Source organism: Schistocerca nitens, chromosome 5, assembly GCF_023898315.1.
Source record: "Schistocerca nitens isolate TAMUIC-IGC-003100 chromosome 5, iqSchNite1.1, whole genome shotgun sequence".
Classification (NCBI taxonomy): domain Eukaryota; kingdom Metazoa; phylum Arthropoda; class Insecta; order Orthoptera; family Acrididae; genus Schistocerca; species Schistocerca nitens.
The window spans coordinates 475,671,773-475,690,261 of NC_064618.1; positions in this window are offsets into that span (position 1 = coordinate 475,671,773).

Below are 18,489 nucleotides of genomic sequence, written 5' to 3' on the forward strand. Positions count from 1 at the left end.
AAATTACATAGTTTTGAGACGAAGAACTCGTCTAGCCATGGGGAGAGCGCTTTTTTCTTACGGAAAGTAGTTCCTTGAAGGTTGTTCGATAGAGAAGAGGAAACGCAAGAAGCTGAGGGCGCAAGATCAGGTGAATACGATGGATGTGGAATGACTTCCCATCCACCTCTTACATAGAGCGTTTTGTCAGTCTAGCAGAATGCGGGCGGCTGTATCGTGAAGTGGCATCACTTCACGCAGTCTTCCTGGTTGTTGTTCTTGGACTGCGTCGGCAAGACGTCTCAGTTGCTGACAATAAATGCAAGCAGTGATGGTTAGATCTCGGGGAAGCATTCGTAGTATACCACACCGCCACCGTCCCACCAGATGTATAACATTATCTTTTATGGCTGCGCACAAGTCTTTTTATGGGGATCTGCTGCTCTGTTTGGGCACAACCGTTCCTTATACTTCCATTACATTAGCACAACGACACCATTTGTCGTGAGCAATAACAATACAGGATAGGACTGGTCGGTGACGTTCATGAGCCCATTGATGAGGGGCAAGCTGAGATCCACTTATGGCCACCCACTGATTTTTGTGCTTTTGGCTTGGAGAACGCGGTTCCGATACACCCGATTTACGAACCTACACCATGGCATGTGAATATCTCACGATGGTGGAATGATTACAGTTCACCACATTTGCCAGTTCTCGAGTTCAATGATATGGATCATTGTGGATTAATCTTCGTCAAACTCCTGAGGTATTCCTGAACGTGGAGAGTCACTGATGACAAAACGATCCTGGTTGATGCGAGCTTACCATTTTGTTGCCATACTCTGTCCAATGGCATTATCCCCACACATGATACATGGTGCAAATGTTTCTGGCTGCCTCCGCGGCTCTCACCCCTTTACTGAGCTCAAATAGAAGAACATGTCTCCACTGGCACACCAATTTCCAGCGTCCACAGATTCACTCATTATTTGCCAATGATAAAAGAAAGTATGTAAACTAATCAACAACAGTGAATTACAAATAGAATATTATAATCGATAAATAAACTCATAGCAACTGGCACTAGCGAAAAAAATGGCTTACATCGAAATAAGTGTCCAAGGAATAGAAAAGCAACTGAAATCACTCAACAGAGGAAAGTCCACTGGACCTGACGGGATACCAATTCAATTCTACACAGAGTACGTGAAAGAACTTGGCCCCCTTCTAACAGCCGTGTATCGCAAGTCTCTAGAGGAACGGAAGGTTCCAAATGATTGGAAAAGAGCACAGGTAATTCAAGTTTTCAAGAAGGGTCGTCGAGCAGATGTGCAAAACTATAGGCCTATATCTCTGGCATCGATCTGTTGCAGAATTTTAGAACATGTTTTTTGCTCGCGTATCATGTCATTTCTGGAAACCCAGAATCTACTTTGAAGGAATAAACATGGATTCAGGAAACAGCGATCGTGTGAGACCCAACTCGCTTTATTTGTTCATGAGACCAAGAAAATATTACATGCAGGTTCCCAGGTAGATGCCATTTTCCTTGACTTCCGGAGGGCGTTCGATGCGGTTCCGTACCGTCACCTGATAAACAAAGTAAGAGCCTACGGAATATCAGACTAGCTGTGTGGCTGGATTGAAGAGTTTTTAGCAAACAGAACACAGCGTCTTGTTCTCAATGGAGGGACGTCTGCAGACGTTAAAGTAACCTCTGGTGTGCGACAGGGGAGTGTTATGGGGCCATTGCTTTTCACAATATATATAAACGACCTAGTAGATAGTGTCGGAAGTTCCATGCGGCTTTTCGCGGATGATGCTGTAGTATACAGAGAAGTTGCAACATTAGAAAATTGCAGCGAAATGCAGGAAGATCTGCAGCGGATAGGCACTTGGTGCAGGGAGTGGCAACTGACCCTTAACATAGACAAATGTAATGTATTGCGAATACATAGAAAGAAGGATCCTTTATTGTATGATTATATGATAGCGGAACAAACACTGGTAGCAGTTACTTCTGTAAAATATCTGGGAGTATGCGTACGGAACGATTTGAAGTGCAATGACCAAATAAAATTAATTGTTGGTAACGCGGGTACCAGGTTGAGATTCATTGGGAGAGTCCTTAGAAAATGTAGTCCATCAACGAAGGAGGTGGCTTACAAAACACTCGTTCGACCTATACTTGAGTATTGCTCATCAGTGTGGGATCCGTATCAGATCGGGTTGATGGAGGAGGTAGAGAAGATCCAAAGAAGAGCGGCGCGTTTCGTCACAGGGTTATTTGGTAACCGTGATAGCGTTACGGAGATGTTTAGCAAACTCAAGTGGCAGACTCTGCAAGAGAGGCGCTCTGCATCGCGGTGTAGCTTGCTCGCCAGGTTTCGAGAGGGTGCATTTCTGAATGAGGTATCGAATATATTGCTTCCCCCTACTTATAACTCCCGAGGAGATCACGAATGTAAAATTAGAGAGATTAGAGCGCGCACGGAGGCTTCCAGACAGTCGTTCTTCCCGCGAACCATACGCGACTGGAACAGAAAAGGGAGGTAATGACAGTGGCTTGTAAAGTGCCCTCCGCCACACACCGTTGGGTGGCTTGCGGAGTATAAATGTAGATGTAGAATACCCAAATGCAAATCAAAATCGCTACGAAGTTATACACGAACTTAATAAACTACTTATTGTTTGAAGCAAGTCATCCGCAAAGTAGTTGGATAAATTTGCTTAAACGGTAACTTATTTAATTTTACGGAGAGTATTAGTGGTGTATGTGCTGCACTTAAGTCATCCCTCCTGCCGTATATCTTCAATGTTCTGTTTTTAAAATCTCTCACAACCAATAAATAAAACTCAGCAAACATTTAGGGAGCATGTGTGCAGTATTTAAACAGAAACGATTTCTGATACTTGCACTTGTTTGAATTCTCTTAGTCCCTTCCTATGGGAAAATTAAAAATAGGAAGAGAAAAATAATTTGCCATCGTACGGGATTAGAGTTAGGAGACGGAAGACTGTGTACGGGGGACGGCGGCGAGCTGTTTTCGGTGTTCCCTCCCGCTGAGCCATCCTGGCGACTCTCAAGTTACCACTGGTCGTAATTTATGGGTCGGGACAGCGGCGAGACGTTTTAGAAACCGGAGTTTCTCGGATTAATAGGGGAGAGGGGCCTTATTACTAGCCCTCTCGCCCTGTGATCTCCGTGCCACTTATTCCGCGGGATTAACCTTTACTGTAGCCAGATTGAGGGTAGGGGACAGCTTTTATACCGAATCCCCTGCAATCTGGGCGTTATACTTGGCGAGTGACGCGCATAATGGCACGCGGACGTGATGGCGAAACGATTCCGTCATTCAGCGCTACCGGTCCCATTCACGGCTTCTCACATTATCCACTACAGGATCGACGAGATGATGCCACGGGGTAGCGATGACATAAATGTGACAGATTTACAATCCTGTTCAGGCTGTGAGCGTAATTAGGTGCAATAAGGGACAGTTCAATGCATAAGAGTCTGTTCGAACCAACTGAGGCATTGATATGGAAACATCTCTCTAAAAAAAGATAAAGTTTTTCCCGATTACGCTCGTAATTTCTAAAGAGCGGTAATCCCATATACTTGTTGTAAAATAAGGCTGTGGAACCGGATTTATTTGGCCATATTTGGGTTATTATGGCGAGATGGATGGTAAGTTATTTTGATTTGGAAACGTCTTTCCACTCGTTGCTCAATTATCTTGTGATAACAACAACAGATAAATCAAATCTGCATGTGTTTCTGTATATGTTTAGCCTTTGATGTTTTCGTACCAGTCTAGGCGCATGTGCGTAGTTGCTGCGAATTAGCTTTGTGTAAAGTTATATATTGATGTCACAAGGAAACCAGTTTAGCTAGGACATTGTTTCGTGTGTCATTGTGAAGAGCTTTCATAGCATTAGTAGGATCCAAAGTGAGATGGTAAAAATCTTCTCCACAATACAAGTGAATGTCGGATATACATGGAAAATTACAAAATATTGAAAGGCGTCGTCTTATATGACTCGCAAATATGGTCGGAATTATAGAGAAAGAAAGTCAGCAGTAAGGTCGCCTCGAAAATAAGCCCGATAGTCTAGTGACGGCAGAGTCGAAAAGAAAATGAAAAACCTACACAACTCCAATAGATAGCTGGCTCTTTGGGCATACAGTGGTCAGTGACAATCTATGAATAATGTCATGCGTCTAATAAAGACACAGATGAAAACGTGACAGCGACAGACGGGACTTAATCGCGACCACTGAATGAAGTCGTGTTGGCACCTGACTCTGACACGTCGGGCACCAAGGCGTGTATATCGATGATGGGTGCTATGGTAGACTGTGATTTTATTGAGCAACCCATCGCAGAACCGAAATTTGTGCTTGCACCTAAAACTTTCATCTGGCTTGCAGATATAAGAGTAGTATGGCTGTGGGATTGTGGCTCATAGTTCATGTTCCCACTGCAAGTTGGCACTCCAGTTACAGTGTTGCACTGGCAGCGCTGCAGTCGCGGGAAGTTCAAAAATTAAAGATTGCGCTAATGGGAAATTTAAAAACTGGTAGGAAGCTTAAAAAAACCCGGAAGGGCGAAAGCAGCTTATTTGTACTTTGCAGCCCCACTCCCCATTCCAAACAAAATGGCACTTTTGGAGATCAGACTCACGGGTACATGGAGTACCGTACTTCGGAAGTGACCTAAAATATTATATACTTTAGATGCCAAGAGAAACAACAAATCAACTACAATTCTCCAGTATTTCCATGCCTATGGAAGGTGTTGATTACAATTTAATACTTATGGGAGCTTAGTTTTGGTATAGAAAAAAGCTGTTCCTACGAATGATGAAGCGCGTGAAGTAAGAGGGTCAATCCAAAAGAAATGCACACTATTCTTTTAAAAATCCATCTTTTATTCTACGTGTCTGAATGTGAAGATACATACTTTAGGAACAATCTTTTCATTTCTCCACATAATTTTCATCCCTCTCAACTGCCGTACGCCATCTTGGCTCTGAGCACTATGCGACTTAACTTCTGAGGTCATCAGTCGCCTAGAACTTAGAACTAATTAAATCTAACTAACCTAAGGACATCACACACATCCATGCCCGAGGCAGGATTCGAACCTGCGACCGTAGCGGTCGCGCTGTTTCAGACTGAAGCGCCTACAACCGCTCGGCCACAACAGCCGGCTTAGGCCATCTTGGAACCAGCGTCTGTATACCCGCAAGGTAAAATTTTGGAACAAACTGTTGGAGCCAGCCACTGTTTGGGAGCGTGCACAAGGGAGTCATCATCTTCAAATCTTGTTCCACGAAGAGTCTTTCAGTTTCCCAAAGAGATGAAAGTCACATGGAGCCAGGTCAGGACTGTAAGGCGGGTGTTTCATTGTTGTCCATCCGAGTTTTGTGATCGCTTCCATGGTTTTTTGACTGACATGTGGCCGTGTATTGTCGTGCAACAGCAAAACATCCTGCTTTTGCCGATGTGATCGAACACGACTCACTCAAGCTTGAAGTTTCTTGAGTGTCGTCACGTATGCATCAGAATTTATGGTGGTTCTACTTGGCATGATATCCACAAGCAAGAGTCCTTCGGAATCGAAAAACACCGTAGCCATAACTTTTCCAGCAGAAGGTGTGGTTTTGAATTTTTTTTCGTGGGTGTAATTGCATGATGCGACTCTGTTGATTGCCTCTTCGTCTCTGGTGAAAAATTATGGAGCCATGTTTCATCACCTGTCACAGTTCTTCCAAGAAATTCATCTCCACCATTCTTGTACTGTTCCAAAAGTTCACTGCATGCTGTTTTTCTTGTTTCTTTGTGAGCCACTGTCAACATCCTGGGAACCCACCTGGCACGAACCTTTTTTAACGCCAACACTTTCAGTATTCTGCAAAGACTTCCTTCCCCTATCCCAGCGTAGCGTGACAATCCGTTCACTGTAATGTGTCTGTCAACAGTCACCAGTTCGTTAACTCTCTGCACATTGTCTGGAGTGTGTGCAGTACGAGGCCTGCCGCTGCGAGGACAATCTTCAATATTGCCGTGCCCGCTTTCATCACGTAACCTGCATGCCCACCGACTAACTGTACTGCGATCGACAGCAGCATCTCCTTACACGTTTTTCAACCTCTTGTGGATGTTTCCCACTGTCTCGTTTTCACAGCACAGGAGTTCTATGACAGCACGTTGCTTCTGACGAACGTCAAGTGTAGCAGCCACTTTGAAGACATGCTGTGATGGCGCCACTCATGGGAACAGGCTGAACTAAGTTTGAAAACAAGCGGAGAGGATGTATCTACATACTAAAACTTTCACACATGCAGATTGAAAACTGTATTTTTACAAAAATAATGTGCATTTCTTTTGGAGTGACCCTCGTTCATGATGAGTTTTCGGCGTTTCTAACGTTACCGGAACTTTCCATGTGCAGATCACAACACAACATGCACTGATGACGTGCATGTGTAGCGCACTGCCATTTTCGGATTATGAGAAAGGACGAATCATTGACAAAAAAGACATGAGAGAATCGTACCGACAGATCGCACAGATAGTAGGCTGTAGTATAATGACTGCAGAACGATTGATGACGAGATAGACAGCAGTGTGGCAAGAATAGTGAGCATTTGTTGTGCATTTCTGTTTCTGGAAGCCAAACCTCACTTAGTTTACCCTACGAGATTGAGTCAGATGTAAACATATTTATATCTATCAAGATTTATTTAACGGAAATAAATCTCATTTTATTGGCAGCTGTAGCAGCGAGCCTCAGCAGAAAGTACTCTCACAAATTCAAGAATTTTTTCATTAACTACGTTCTTTAATGACGTTTGTACTGCGTAAAGTAGACGAAGTACTTCGTACGCCTTCGATGCGCCAACAACGAGACTAAAATTATGACGCTAGTACCGTGTAACCCAGAAGAAGCACTTCATACGCCTTCGATGAACCAACAACGAGACTAAAATTAAGTGTTTTGGGCTGATTGAACAGTCGAGTTTCGGAAGGAGCAGAGTGAGAGCGCGGTTGGAGCGGCTGCACTGTTTCGTGTAAGCAAAACGGGAAGTATGTTCTAAGAAAGAAGGGAAAACAAAAAGAAACCGATCCACCACAATGGATTTATCGGAATGTTACGGGAATGGCTAGATGTGTTCTACATGTACAGACAAAAAAATGATCACAATTTCAGAAAAAAATTGATGATTTATCCAAGAGAATAAGCTTCACAACCGGAGCAGATCAATAACGCGTTGGCCCACCTCTGGCTCTTATGCAAGCAGTTATTCGGCTTGGAACTGTTGGACAGAGCTGTTAGATGTCCTCCTGAAAGATATCATGCAGGATTCTGTCCAATTGGCGCGTTAGATCATCAAAATCCAGAACTGGTTCAAAGGCCCTGACCATCATGATGTGAAGATGGCATCTGTTCATTCAGACATGTCAGAAAGAACAGATGCCATCTTCATATCGTTTAAGGCTTACCGGCTGATGACCTTCTTCAGTGCGGATGCACACGATTTGCCTGAACTCTTACGGGACTCGGTGGATTGTCTGCCGCGAGTAATGGGTATAATGGCAGGGGAACTACGAATGTCGGGTGAGGACATTAAGTTGGGAATGTGGGTCTCACGGGGAGCGGGCCGGCAATAAATCCCTGCAGTCTCACCAACCTCTGTGCCCTCGGTGGCTCAGATGGATAGAGCGTCTGCCATGTAAGCAGGACATCCCGCGTTCGAGTCCCGGTCGGGGCACACATTTTCAACTGTCCCCGTTGATGTGTATCAACGCCCGTCAGCAGCTGATGGTATTGATTTGATTGTAATTTCGTTCTGTCCATAACGGTCCAATCGTCCTGAGGTGGGGACAGATTCGGCCACCATGCTGGACAAGGCTGGGTTTAGCAAGCGCAAGACAAGCAATAGAAACTCTCACCGTGTGCTGGCGGGTCAGATACTGTAGCAAACATAAACTGAGTGTTGCTATTACAGAATGGAATATGGAAATATATTAAACTTTTCCCCTGTTGAGTTTTGTTTTCTTTTACCTTAATTACAAATCTATATTTTTGTGGTTTTGGTTAACATTCTGTTGATGTGAAACAAAAAAATGTTTTAGAAATTCAACAATCCAGTATTTTAAATGTGGAGCAATCTGGATAAGAAAACCTAAAAATTTTTAAACTGAATTTTCAGTCATTACTGTTGTTGTTCATACACGTAATATTCTCAAATATGTATTAAAATATGGGTCTACTGATAATAGCAAATATGAGCTAACGTATGTTTGGGAATGGAAATCAATAGGAGTTTATAGTTTGAAAAAATAAGCAGGAACCAACCCTTGAATTTGTAAGAGGCATTTTGGTAGTATCATCTATCTTGTTTGCAAACATGTATATGCTAGAAAGAGGGCTATACCTACCGTAAAGATTAGATGTCATAATATACCTGCCACTAATTACCTGCTTGATGCCATTATTTAATTAACTTTTAATAATACTTTCTCTCTGAATTAATCTAAAAAGTCTAATAGTATTGTGAAAATGTTCTGCGGATAAATCGACATATAAGTAGCTGACTGCCACTATTGAACACTAGAATTTATGTGGATAGAATAGGACACTTTTATCAGATGACTAACACTAACTCGGTTAGCACTCCCCACATACTGATGTAGGTCTTTCTTATACGGAAGAGTTATCGCATTGTGACAATGGTTACGAGCGGTTAGTTTCGTTGTACCGTATTTTGGGAATTTTTAGTGATACTCTGCTCTTAAATAACACCAACACAGCGTCTGCGAAAGATTAACAACCAGATTAAGTCGATTTGCAAGTGTCACTAGCATCTCTCACAGGCAGTTATGTCTGTTTTACTCGGGACGACTACGAGAGAGTGAAGCAAAATGCAGTGTCAGCCAAGTCCGCGCCAATGTCTTCGTACTATTCCGTGACCCTATCGGCATCTCACGCATCACAGGCCAGAGAGCTCCAATTCGGCGATCCTTCACTGGCCATGAAACTCCGAAAAGAACTCTTGAGTGAGAGACGTAGAATCGATTCTCGGTTGACCGCGGATCTACATGACGTTAAAGAGATCGCAGGCATTGAATCTTTCATGAAGAGGCGGGGAAAGGCTGTTTGTGTATGTATTTTTCTCCCGCCATCGACCACTTTCCGCGTTTCCTTTCGGAAGCCTGCCTCGTTGAGCCCTGAACGGGAGATCCGGAGTCCTTTTGTCACCTGATTCTTTTGAGGACAGCAAGGGCGTGGCGGTTGAGCGGCCCGCCTGCCGAAACTCAACACCGCACCGCCTCTTGCCTTTTCTGTGTGCTCCTCTCTTGGGCCGCCCCTTTATACCAACACCTCGTACCTCAAAAACGTGTAACAGGAGTATCATCATTACAGATTGTGTACCATACGCACTATAAGATTCAGAGGTGTTAGAACATGAACCAGTAAACTCCCCACCCCCGATTCTTTAGAGTCTCGAATTCTCACTAATAAAATAGCTTCAAACGTCTTATTACTACACAAACAACTTAATTTGTTGAATATTTAACTTGAAGCACATAAGTGTGACAAGTTAAGAAGTTCACAAAAGGCTTGAAATAACATCTATTATGGTTTTTCACGCATCTCGGTGCTTATGACATCATTATCCTGAACTATATGTCGTGCAATGATACAATTTTGCCGTACAAGCAGTAGTTCGAAGGTGTAGCTATACATTCCAAACAAAGCATTTTTCACTTTCACTGTGGGTTTCATTTCACGAACGACTGGAGGTTAAAAAAAACGCCTCATACATCACAGGCTACTGCGATGTTCCATGATCTGTCAAAGGCTTGACTTTGTAACTCACAGTATCGCCTTAAATGAACTACAGTGAAGAGCTAAAGAAAGTGGTACGCCTGTCTAATATCGAGTAGGGCCCCGAGAGCACGCAGAAGTGTCCAACACGACATGGCATGGACTTAACTAATGTCTGAAGTAGTGCTGGAGGGAATGGACACTATGAATCCTGCCAGGCTGCCCATAAATCCGTAAGAGTACGAGGGGGTGGAGATCTCTTTTGAGCAGCACATTGCAAGGCATCCCAGGTATGCTTAATAATATTCAAGGCTGGGGAGCTTGGTGGCCAGAGGAAGTGTTTGAACCCGAAAGTGTGTCCCTGGAGCCACTCTATAACAAATCTCGACTATGCGGCGTCGCATTGTCCTGCTGGAATTGCTAAAGTCCATCGGAATGCACAATGGACACGAAAGGATGCAGATGATCAGACAGAATACTTACGTACAGTCGTGCTCAAAAGTATCCGAACGACCTGAATTGCATTTCGCCTGATCCGAATGCAACACACATAGCGCAGCTGTCTAGCAGGTCCTCTAATCGCCTCTCGGTACAGTCGTTTGACTATTGAAAATGGTTCCAACAAGTCACCACTAGAAAACACTGCTCTGTATCGCAATAACTCAAGATGTAAAGTAATACAAAGGTACTACAAATATCAGGGAACATCTTATCACAAATAAGACGGTTCTTCAGGCTTGTAAGTTCACATTTATTACAATAAATGACATACACGAAATGTTACCACTCTCATTATTACGTCAGTTCGGTACTTCACGTAGTAAGTTCGTCGTATTCATGATTTCCTCTTCAAAATAACGTACCGTACTTATTATTTAACACAAAATGACAATAAAAATTTAAGTTATTCACGAGCAGTTAGTTGAGAATATGTGTGAACTTCAATGATACGACAAACCGTCTCGTTCTGCATATGGATTCAAACCCACGTCATGCAGACTAAGCAAAGACTTCGTGACTGACGGAAACTAACAGTCATTCCTGACTAGTCATACAGAGAGTGATATACCTCGATTTTAGACAGTATCAGTTAGCAAATAGCAACTTTAAATTACAGAACGTAAACATTGTTAACGGACGCGAATTCCTACCCAGCATCTATTGTCCTTGTTAACGAACTACGAGAGATGTTAAATATTGCTTCTTCACAAGTAACTTACTTGAAATGTCGTTCGGGCATTCGAGGATTCGAACCCAGAACCTAATTGGATTGTCAACGAAGCACAATCAACTGTGATATATCGGATTTTCTCGGCAGTAGCTGGATGTTTTTACTGAAATGACGAGACTAAACATAAATTTTTTCTTTCCCAGGACTCCAACCTGGCACCTATCGCTGTTATATTCTAGAGAAAAAGAACGTTAAAAATGGGTTTGTTACACCAGCAGCGACATGTGAGCATGTTTGAACTAGAAATAATATGACGAAGAGTTCAGTGCTGACTGGGAATCGAGCCCCACACATATCATTGTTGACTGCACACGAAGAGACTTCAGCTACCGAATTTTTCTCCACCAGCAGCTCGGAATAACATCCTTGAATTTACAATGATTTCGCAAACAGTTCTGCGTCTCACTGGGACTCAAAAACGTCAGATACTGTTAGTGTTGACAACGAATGAAAATACATTAAAAAACAAAATTATTACCCACCAGCAGATAGGTGTTCTCATGCTACAGCTTGATAATACATAATGAAAGCTTTAGTGCCGGGCCAGGATTCGAACTCTTTCACGCGCAACATGTGGAGATGTTGAGGAATCTGCAGTTTTGAACAAACAACAAATTGCAGTCGAGCTGTATTGTCACGAAGGGATCAAATTCCGCGTTAAGGGCGGTCTGAGTTGCATTCCCAGATCACAACCAATTTTATCGACATACATAAGCTCAAATAAAAGATGGAATAAGTGTCCTGTGACCCTACATTGCGTTTGTTTCGTCACTAGAAATAAATAACTAGCATAAGAAAGGTTAGTTCTGATAGAGTTTCTACGTGACGAGACTCCTGCCTGGTTTGTGGTTCAACCTAACGTCTACTTGGTAGAGAAGGAATATCATGTTTAACGTGAATTTCAGGCCACAATGCCATTATACCTTCTTCACTTGGCGTAGCCAGAAGAGAACAGAATCTGTCTCTCCTTATCAAAAATCATCAGCAGAAGTCGGAATCGAACCCAGACCATAAGTATAAGAACCTAGCATCAATCCAAGGGATCACCAAATTCTCTGCTCTATCACTCATTATTCTATCATAACAATGTTGCGCCACACTGGATGAGAATTCTGACACACAGACTCCCCGTAGTGGTTTGCAGCATGCTCAGTACATTCATTAACTTGGTTGACCGAATCGCCATGAACTAGCAGCCTCGGCTACCCAGTGCATACATTCGACTCTTTTGTAATCACCGAGATAAAACCACGTAACTGACACCTACACAGAACTGCCAACAGTGTAGGATGCAGAAATTTAAACAGAAAGTGTTCCTTTCGACTTGAGCTACTCTATTGCGCTATCTGTTTGTTAAAAACGTCGTGCAGTGCAAAAGAAAAGCTGTAACTGTATGTCTCTCAGAAGTCTAGATCCGGCCATATGCATTATCTCACAGCACTGTGCAATGCGCAAGTTCTGGAGGAATTGTTGAGTTCTGGAGGTGTTGTAGCTATGTGACAGCGTCGCGCACTGTTGATAAGACGTCGAGAGTTCGGGTACATTCACTGCTACATTATTTAAAACGTCATACTGCTGTCTGCTGAAGTTATCGAGCTAATAGAACTTTGAACATAATTCCCTTCACTTCTCAACCCAAAATAGTCGCATGTGGAAAAAGGGCTAACTTCTACGACATTTTGTTCTTTTCAGGTTTAATAGAAGGCCAGGCTGCTGATGGATCTCGAAACTTTTGTATTATGTATGGGGAGAGCGCATCGTGCCAAAATACGTCAGAAAAGTATTTTCTACATTAGCTGTCGTGTGGCAGTGGCATTTTATTCTTCATAAAACCTTGTTTGACAGCTTTAACTCAGAATTAGTTTTCTACATGCATGTAATCAATAAACTGCATGTGCATTGTTAGACTGTTATCGCAGAATTCGCACATATCGTTGATGATTAATTTCTCTCTCATGTTAACTAATGAAATAAAAGTACCCACGATAACCTTACGACGAAAGTCTGTTTCAATAAAACTGAGTATCTGTACACAAGCGTGCCTATATCGGCACGAATTAGTAAAATACTAATCACTTAGATTTCGATTGGGTCTGTGTTTGATTGGTATGCTGTGTCATACTCAAGTGGTATGCAAATGTGGCATTTCATAAATAAAGTTATGTATTCCTAGAAACCCAAAATTTGTCAGCAGCGGAAAGAGGCGTTACCTGTTGTGCAGCATTGTAAGTTTTTCACCATTGCACTATGAGCCGAAAGTATTTTCTTGCGATTTCCTTATTGATGTGTTATCTGACTGCTTGTAGCTCTTTCACAGAAGGGATAAAAACGTTACAGTCAGCAAGACTGGAACCGCAAACCATAACAAACGTTTTCTCTCAGGTTAGCACGTTTCCACAGAGCTAGGGAAGAGTCATGCGTCTAGGTTTCCTCTTACGAGAGTAGTAGTGGCTAGAACTCGTAAATCGCTATTTAAATGACGAGATTAGATGCGATTTTCACGTGCAACGACTTTCCTGGGCTGAAAAGCGTAAATTTACAATCTGTATGAAAATCACTGGCTGTGCTGTGTGCAGTCTGTGGCTTGTGTGCATAGTTCAAAAAATGGCTCTGAGCACTATGGGACTCAACTGCTGAGGTCATTAGTCCCCTAGAACTTAGAACTAGTTAAACCTAACTAACCTAAGGACATCACAAACATCCATGCCCGAGGCAGGATTCGAACCTGCGACCGTAGCGGTCTTGCGGTTCCAGACTGCAGCGCCTTTAACCGCACGGCCACTTCGGCCGGCTGTGTGCATAGTTGCTTGCTGTTCTAGTGTTGGGCAGTTGGCTGGTAACAGCGCGTAGCGTTGCGCAGTTGGACGTGAGCCGCCAGCAGTGGTGGATGTGGGGAGTGAGGTGGCGGAGTTTTGAGAGCGGATGATCTGGACAGAGACAGTAAATTTGTAAGACTAGATGTCATGAACTGATATATATATTATGACTTTTGAACACTATTAAGGTAAATACATTGTTTGTTCTCTATCAAAATCTTTCATTTGCTAACTATGCCTATCAGTAGTTAGTGACTTCAGTAGTTAGAATCTTTTATTTAGCTGGCAGTAGTGGCGCGCGCTGTATTGCAGTAGCTCGAGTAATGACGATTTTTGTGAAGTAAGAATTCATAGAAGGTATAGGTTATTGTTAGTCAGGGCCATTCTTTTGTAGGGATTACTGAAAGTCAGACTGCGTTGCGCTAAAAATATTGTGTTTCAGTTTAGTGTTGATCAGAATAGGTAAAGAGCGAAATGCGAAATATCAGTTCCGCTCAGCTGTTTGAAAATCAAATAACGTAGGGGTTTACCAGCACAGTAATTCATTAATTTTTCTAAGGGGACGTTACAATGGTACACACTAACATACAATAACAAAATATCACATAGAATAGGAAACATCTTATAAAGCAAGGGATCCCAATAACATTCAGAACAAACAATACAGTTCAGAAAAGATTAAGACCAGTCAGAAAAACCTCAGACAAACTCAGCAACGATGGAACATACCAACTCACTTGCAACTGTTGTCAGGCCCATTACATAGGACAAACAAGCAGAAATTTCCGAACGAGGTACACAAGCACATGAGAGCTCTAAGAAGTGACAGCACACATTCAACTTTTGCAGAACATCTAATGAAAAAAAACCATAACCCCACTAATATCGGAAAAGATCTACGCATTCTGAGAAACAGCAACAGTCTCTACCCACAACTAACGATAGAAGAAAATTACCACATACAAAAGGCTATACTCGAAGGGAAAATTGTAATAAATGAAAAACAACACTTTGCAACAACACACACTTTACCGCTCTGAGAGAACTGACCAAGGACACAGAACAGAAAGCACATACACGTAAAAGAACCACTTCCCCATCACACACAGAGACATAAATAATGAACAGAAGTCGTCGTAATTCGCGCTACAGTTTTTCATAGCCTTTCTCGTCACTTGCGATACGCCTCTCGCGACACACGTGAACAGCAAGATGGTGTAATATTCTGGATCAGAAACAAAGTGCAAAGTTTTGTTTTTCTGTGTAAAAAGCAGCCACACATCATCCAACGAACGTGAGTACACGAATAGCTAAGCAACAGCTAAATACACACCAAAAGAACAGGTTTCCACAAACACTACCACAACCCCAAGTTTACATACGAAGTTGACCTTTGAGTATTTGTTTACTAACAGCCGCACACATGGTTACAGATGACATGATGTTCGCTAAGTAAAAAGACGGCAACTGAAAAAAGAGCACAGAAAATATGTCACTATCAGCGCCAATAATAGCTCGAAACATGCTGTAGCATATAATAAATAAGGTAGTATGAAAGTATCAATATAGCCGGCCGAAGTGGCCGTGCGGTTAAAGGCGCTGCAGTCTGGAACCGCAAGACCCTACGGTCGCAGGTTCGAATCCTGCCTCGGGCATGGATGTTTGTGATGTCCTTAGGTTAGTTAGGTTTAACTAGTTCTAAGTTCTAGGGGACTAATAACCTCAGCAGTTGAGTCCCATAGTGCTCAGAGCCAAAGTATCAATATAAAACTATATTTCAAAAGACAATTTGTAAAAATGTAATAATGTTTTACTGTGTTTGCATAACCGCCGAAACTACTTTGGGATAATAAAGAAATAAAAAAATAACGCGGTGTTTGCATCAAGGCGGACTCAATTTGTGATATTACTGATTAGTCAGTGTGCCGACTTCGTGCATCCTGTGCCGATACAAGTACTGATCGGGTGCCACCTACACGGCTGCTGTGTTATTTGAAGGCTTCGCGTTTTCCAGCTTGTGTCATGCCAGCCAGGCATAGCTACTCTGCAGTGAAGATTTCAGGCAGCACCACACACAGTGCTGTAGGACACGGAACCCCCTTGTTGCTGCCCTGTCAGAGCCGTGGATGGCAGCAAAGCTAAGAATTTCCCCGGCGCCCAGGTACTCAGGCAAGAGGCTGCGATTCGAAGGTGCTATTTGATACTAAACTAAACTAAACTCCGCCCGAACAGGCCACGAAAGCCCAACGGTACCGACCGGCCGCCGTTTCATCATCAGCCCACAGTCGTCACTGGATGCGGATATGGAGGGGCATGTGGTCAGCACACCGTTCTCCCGGCCGTATGTCGGTTTATGAGACCGAAGCCGCTACTTCTCAGTCAAGTAGCTTCTCAGTTTGCCTCACAAGGGCTGATAGTTGCGTAATCGGTACGGCGCTGAAGGATGTGGGACAGAGGCAATGTCAAGGGCGACGGTCGGTATCGGCAGCGCTGGTCGGCAACGCTGAAGTTGGTCAGAACGGAGTGGCTTTGGAGGCTGACTGCAGGGCATTGACACCTGGAACAGTGTCAAGCGACCTGCGGCGGCCGTTGTGTATTTCCTGTCACGCCGTTCTTGGCTTCCAGCTCTGCTTTAGTTCATTTTGTTGCACAGTGAACAAAAGATGACACGTTGCTCTCTTATCGTCCATGGATCCAGCATAAAGTAAACATGTGTTGGTGTTATTATTTTAAACGGTATCCGCAGTTCTGGGTAAATGTAGCGAGTACATTAGTTCTAGTGCAACTACTTGCCCGTGCTGAATAGTAATGATTCGACTATTTTTTTTTTGTAAAGTGTTACAGCTTTCCAAATAAAACAAAAGTTATTAACATTCTACTCCTTTATTCTTCATGTCTACACATTTATTTCTCATCATAGTCACCCTGGCGACGAACACATTTCAGCCAACGAGAGATCAGTTTTCTAAAACCATCAACGTAGATTGTTTGACGTCGTTAACAGAGCCAATACCTCACCTCTGCTTGCACCGCATTATCACTATCAAAGTGAACACGAAGGTGTTCTTTGAGTTTTGCAAACAGATGGGTACCATATCCGTCAGGTGGACGTCCAACAACGCTGTCAATCAGTGCTAAGCCGAATAACTGCTTTCGTGTAAGGGGTAGAGGTGGACCAACACTTTGTTGACTTTCCCAATTTGTAAAGATATTTGGCTTGAATAAATCATCTAATTTTTCTGCAATTTTAATCAATTGGTGGTCAGCACATCTACATCATAACTGCCAGTTTCCGTCATATTCGGATAATTCCTTCGTGATGCGCAGTTTTTTCTTTCTTTCTACAGCCCTTAGACACCCCTACTGATCTCTTGTTAGGGCCATTTCCAGCTTCTCATTAATCAGACTTACAGCGCTATTAAGACAAGGTTGATTATAATCCCGGAATAGCTCAACGATGTGCCAGCTATTGATTCAAGCAAGAAATATTATTTTGTCCCATATCTTAAACTCCAGTCATTGCCAAAACAGTTCCCCTTTCCACTCATTATTACAGTGGAACTCTGTTTATCTGGCAGAGTTTGGAAATATCGCTTCAGTTGTAAATTACTTTATTTTCACACGACCGGTTTCGGACCATTATAAGCCCATCCTCAGGTGTCGTACTGGAAATAGCAAAAGAACGGAGGTAATTTTCAGACGCAGCAATAAACATAAAAAACAAAAAACAAAAAAATTCTAAAAAGGTTTCAAAACTTTTAAAAAACATTCCGAAACCGCCGATCCGGCTATATGCTATGAAACATCTATCAATGCGCAAGTGGTACCAGACAGTACTACGGACGACTGCCTGGGTAAGGAATATATACAAATAATATCACGACACTTAATCGCCCGCATCTCGTGGTCGTGCGGTAGCGTTCTCGCTTCCCACGCCCGGGTTCCCGGGTTCGATTCCCGGCGGGGTCAGGGATTTTCTCTGCCTCGTGATGCCTGGGTGTTGTGTGATGTCCTTAGGTTAGTTAGGTTTAAGTAGTTCTAAGTTCTAGGGGACTGATGACCATAGCTGTTAAGTCCCATAGTGCTCAGAGCCATTTGAACCATTTTTTTGACACTTAACGCTGTACTGCGGTCCCCGAGCGCCGCGTGTACCAGGCGCAGTGTGCTGCCTATGACCTCAGAACAGGGAGTAGCGGATGCGAACGAGGAGGCAAACTGGTAAACCAGAGTGGAAAAAGTGCTGCCATCTATTGACGGAGAGAAGAGCACGGGGCCACTAGTCCGGCCGTTCACAATTTGAATTTAGTTCTGCGCTCATAGGCAGCACACCGCGCTTCGTACACGTGGCGCTCGGGGACCACAGCACAGCGTAAGTGTCGTGATATCATTCGTATATATTCCCTACCCAGGCAGCGTCTGTAATACTGTCTGGTGCCACTTGCGCATTGACATAGGTTTCATAGCACCTAGCCCGACCGGCGGTTTCGAAATGTTTTTTAAAAGTTTTTAAAACTTTTTAGAAAAAAATTGTATTTTTATGTGTGTTGCGGAGTGTGAAAATTATCTCCAGTATTTTACTATTTCCAGTACGACACCTGAGGATGGGCTTATATGGGTC